The 5,221-nt window shown below is 43.8% G+C and overlaps 1 pseudogene; it reads right to left on the reverse strand.

Moving 5' to 3' along the window:
- Window positions 1–2,392: 2,392 nt before the first annotated feature.
- LOC112303661 (protein FAM50A pseudogene) lies at window positions 2,393–3,445 on the reverse strand (annotated as a pseudogene).
- Window positions 3,446–5,221: the final 1,776 nt, after the last annotated feature.

Here is a 5,221-nt window from a genome sequence, read left to right on the forward strand (position 1 = left end):
ATGGGAAGAGAAATGGCCAAAGAAACATCGGGGGGTGGGGCATAAAACCCTGAATAACTGAAAAGGAAAGATGATCATAGGGAACAAAGATTGCCCTCTAACCTAAGCTGGGTATGAGGTGGAGCATGGTAAAACCACTGGCAGAGACAGAGGAGATGCCTTGGATTTATCAGACTTACTCACCTGGATTACTCAATTTTTAGCTTCCAAACACAATAAATTAGTCCTAGACCTCAAACTACAAAAATAAAACAAAAACAAAATGAATCCAAATCTTTACAGTGTTTCGAAAACTCTCCAAAACCAGGGATACATGCACATCTTTTTGCTCACAGTCCACATTCAAATTATGCGATTCTTTAGAGGAAGGACTGTTCTTTCACTTAGCACCTATATTCCTTTAACCTGCATATGTGACGTGGAGTAACATTATGCTTACCTGTACATTCACATGTATGTAATCGTCATACTGTCTTATACTGACTTCTTAGTACCAACCTGTGGGCTGAATGTGTGTGCATGCTGTGTGTGATGAGGGATTAACAGTACAAACTCAGATAAAAAGACTACACTCTTATTTCCTTTATTCATTAAAATTAGTAGCATTTTGGGGAAATGACTTTAAATTTGAGTCTCAATTAATAATTATTTGAGTCTTCCTGATCAAGCTACAACTTAAGAACCTCAGTCTATCTTGGATTTTGAGGTGTGGTGTGGCCAACATGAGTTCAAACCACCTCCCCTCATTCTTAAGGGTCTCAATTCAAGGAAAAAGCGTGAGGCTGGAACAACATTGTGCAGTCACCTCCCTCTCAAGCCCTGGTGAGGATTAAAGAGCCCACAGCTCCTTCATTCTTTGTGACAGTTCAGCCCTGTTTTGCTTTTCTTTAACACAGATTTATTCTAGGGCCTGTTCTTTTTCAATGTGATCCACTTGGCCGCACCCATTTGGAAGAGCCTATTACTATGGTCAGGGTTGGTTTGGCTTGCTGTAAGCTCCTTGCTACATTCTTTTTTTAGAGCCTGCCAAATGTGGGACAATGGGTGTGTCTTGTTGACATCCTGTGGTTCATCAGATATGTAGGATCACTTCATTGCAACCTATTTAGAAGCCTGCAGCTGTGCTGGGAGGACCAGGTCAGCATGTCTAAGAGGAAGCCCAAACTCTGATTCACATTTAACCAAAATGCTTGAGGGGAATGGGAACACAAGCATGCCCTGCTTTGTGAAATATATGGGGCCCTCCCCATACCTAGATTAGTGATTTGTGGTTGCAAGTATTTGCCTATCTCTCCAAACCATAATTTATCCCAAAGAGATGACTATGTCACTTAAACATTTAGATACAAGAACCACATACAAAATGGATTTCCTGGGTCAGTTCTGATTTTCAAAGTCTATGCCCCATTTTTGATTTGCCACATCCAGACCACAGGGCCACTTTAAGGATAATTTAGGAATACAGGGAATACTAGTGTGTAGTGGAAATGCATACCCCATAGCAGAGAAGGTTCAGAGGACATAACTTCGGGCTGGAGGAGGCAAGCATCACCAGAAGTTTGTTCCTCTAGTAATCATCTAACATACCCACACCATATCCCCTTTTACAGATTTAAGTGGATTAATAACCTCATCTTATTAAGTGCAAATGCTCCCTCAAGTGGTTAGACTTCAATCACACTTTAGTATAAAATACCTCAATGAGGTTTTCCAGTTCTTTCTCTCTGAATACCTGAAACTCCTGGAAGATGGGGGCTGTGAGGATGAAGTGTTTGCTTTACTCCCAGATGTATTTCAGAAGCATAATCATTAACTTGAATTAATAAAAATACAATCAAAAGTTTATGTATGAACACAGAATATGTTTAATATGAAAAATGGACTCTCTGAGAGAGAGAGAGAGATTAACCAAATATGGTAAAAGTTTAAAGTTCAGTGATTCTTGGTACAAGAAATAGGGATGCATTTTTATCCTTTTTGCAAACTTTCTAGAGATTTAAAATTTTACAAAATAGTTTTTTGGAAAAAGATTTTAAATAATGAACTCTCATACCTGAAAAGTTTAGCCTGAAATTATTGATCCAGTCAACGAATGACTGACATTATGAATGTTCTTTTTTTTTTTGAGCAAGAAGAATATAAGCAGTTTTCATAGAAGGGTAGTAGATGGTATTAGAGAACCAAAAATTAAAATAAAAAGGGCATCTGGTGGCCAGAAATAAGTAGGTGGGCAGTAGGAGAACAAATTGCAAATGAAAATGAGATAAAGGAAAAGAACATATTTGTAGAAACTACCTAAGCTCCTGTCAATATGGCGGCATAGGTAGGTGCAGGAGTCACATTCTCCCACAACCACATCAAGCTTACAACTAAACTACAGAACAACCATCATTCAGAACTGTCTGAAGTCCAGCTGAACAGAGGTCCTATAAGGAAGGATATGAAGAAGAAGATTGCTCCACCTCTGCATCCACAAGTGTACTGTCCCACTTCTGGGATGGTAGGGTTCCCAGTGGTTGGCAGGGAGGCTGTGCCGGTTCTACTGCTACCAGCTCTGTAGCACCACCTTGTCTGCTTGTGACTTGTCCTTCTCCACAGCAGCATCAATGAGCTGCAGGACATCATCAGGAGCATAGAAATTAAAGAGTGGCCTATTCTTTTCTTGTGCTTTGGTGACAATGACATAGAAGCTGAGGTGGTGAAGTATGATTAGGTATTCTGTGATGTGCATGAGCTGCTCCACCCTCATGACCTGAGCTCCCTGAAGACTTTGCACTGGATCTCAAGTACCTTCTGCAGGAACTGCTGCATGGTGTTGCCTTCTTTCATTGACTGTCTGCCAGTGCCCAGAGCCATCCCAGTAACTGAAGGTGATTTCAGTGTCCTCGCTCTTGATCTTCTTCTGCTTGACTTCCCACTCTTGCTGTGTAGCTCTTCCAGAACCAATTCTCCTCTTCGGGGTTAGCAAAAAACTTGTGTCTTCATGGGGGTTCTTCCCCAGTTTCCTCTTCTTTGTGGTGATCTCTTCCAACTCCTCATATATGGCCACCTCTTCCTTCTCCTTACCCACCTACTCTCTTCCTCCAGAGTGAAGGAGAGGATGGAGTTCTTCCACTTGGCCTCCTTCTTGTGCTCCTTCTCTTGCAGCTCCTCCAGCTTCAGCTACTCTTTCGACTGCTCCTTCTTGGCCAGGTGCTTCTCCTGTTCCTTCACCAGTGCCTCCTGCTTGGCCATCATGTCACTGAGGGTCACAAGTCCCATGTGCCAAACATGAGTTCTGCCTCCATGGCATCGTAGAGTACAGGTAACTTGTTGTCAATGTTGGATTTCATTATGTTCTCCTCTGTGATCTGCTGCTTCATGTGCTCCATCTCCTCATGCTGCTTCTCCCATTTCTACATCAGGTGCAAAGTGGAGCCCACTCACTTAGCATGCCCTTGTACTGAGCCACAGTAGCCGCACTGGAACAGTGGAAATAATGGCAGCAGCATGGCAGTCAGTGGCTGCAGTGACTCCTGAGACCCTGTAGTCAGCAGACACTTGCACCATGAAGTTGACCACCAAAGGATGCTCAAGCATCCCACCCTGCTCTATCTCACTTTAGATTTTTAAAGTGAGCCACTAAGAGGAAGGAAAGGTGGATACACAGAATGAGCTGTTCTCCAACCTACATGTGGCACTTAAAAATTTGGAGGAATATCTCTGCTTTGGAGGTCCCTCATAAAAAGGTAGGGTCCAAGTACATACCAGCCCCACCTAGCCCAGTGTTCAGTACTAGGAAGAGAAGTCCCCATAATTTTTGACTGTGAAAACCAGCGAGGAGTGTGGCTGAGTAAGATGGAGGGCTTCTGGAGTCCTAAGCATTCTTCTTAAAGGGACAGTATGCAGACTTACTCTAACTCACTCACTCTGAATTCCAGCACTGGGGTGGCAGCTTGAAAGGCACAATATACACAGGGTCAGAACTGAATTGTCTGGCTTTGGGGCAAGAGCTGGAGCTGTCTCCCAGACAGAAGTGCTGAGGCCATGTTCCTTTGGTGAGCTCTCCCGACACAGAGCCATCAGGTAATACCATATCTGAGTCTCCATCAATCTGGCTAGCGCTATTTACCCCATCATGGTGATTCCCTGATACTCCATCCCACTTGCCAGTCCACCCAGGTCATTTCAGTGGCTTTTCTATACAAACAATCTGTCTGGCTCATGCTGGGAACTTTCTTAAAATGTCCCCAAAACCCACAAACTCCAATAAGCAACATCTGGCCTTGGTGTGCCCTGGCCTAAGAGCACTCAGTGTGTTCTTGTTAAGTGGCCACAGGTGGGGCACTGGCAGCACCTGGCTTTGGTTCACAGCTTAGCCTCTCCTGGGGACCTGCAAGACCAGCACAAGTAGCAGCCATCTGTGGATCACTCTGTAGCTCATGCCAGGTGGCCACAGGCATGACACAGAGAGCAGCTGATATTAGCTTGCACCTCCCAGGAGGCCCCAGAGCCAGCGCACCTGGTGAACTGTTTTAGGCCATGCTGGAGCACCACCCAATCACCTCTACCAGTGACACACTCAAGGGGTGAACTTGGTGGGCACCACTGCCCCACTGCAGTGAGCTCTGCTCTGTGGGGTTGACCCCGGATAGAAGCTCTTCCACTGTAGATGCAACTGGTCTTCATTACCAATCAGCCTGGGGTCAATCCCTCCCACTGACCTGCCAACAGCAACCAAGGCTTAACTACAAAGGAAGATACAAAGTCCATACATGGGGTGCACCTGGAATGCCAGCTCAGCAACATGGAGGCTGCACCACTGGGCCAAAGAAAACACCTACTACGTAAGGGCCCTACCAAAACTGGGAGTCATGGCAAATCTACCTAATACATAGAAATAAGCATGGGGAAGCAGCCAAAATGGGGAGAAATAACATGTCCCAAAAGGAAGAACAAGAAAAATCTCCAAAAAAAAAAGAACTAAATGAAATGGATGCAAAAAAGAAACTACCAGATACAGAGTTCAAAATAATGGATATAAGGATGCTCAAGTAATTAAGTAAGAATGTCAACAGCATAAAAAAAGGACATAGAAACCATAAAAAATAACCAGTCAGAAATAAAGAATATAATAACTGAAATGAAGAATACACTGAAAGGAATCAATAGCAGATTAGATGAAGCAGTGATCAAATCAGCAATTTAGAAGACCAAGTAGCAGAAAACACACAATCAGAGC

The sequence above is a fragment of the Desmodus rotundus genome, chromosome 6 (genome assembly GCF_022682495.2).
Source record: "Desmodus rotundus isolate HL8 chromosome 6, HLdesRot8A.1, whole genome shotgun sequence".
In the NCBI taxonomy this organism is placed as follows: Eukaryota; Metazoa; Chordata; class Mammalia; order Chiroptera; family Phyllostomidae; genus Desmodus; species Desmodus rotundus.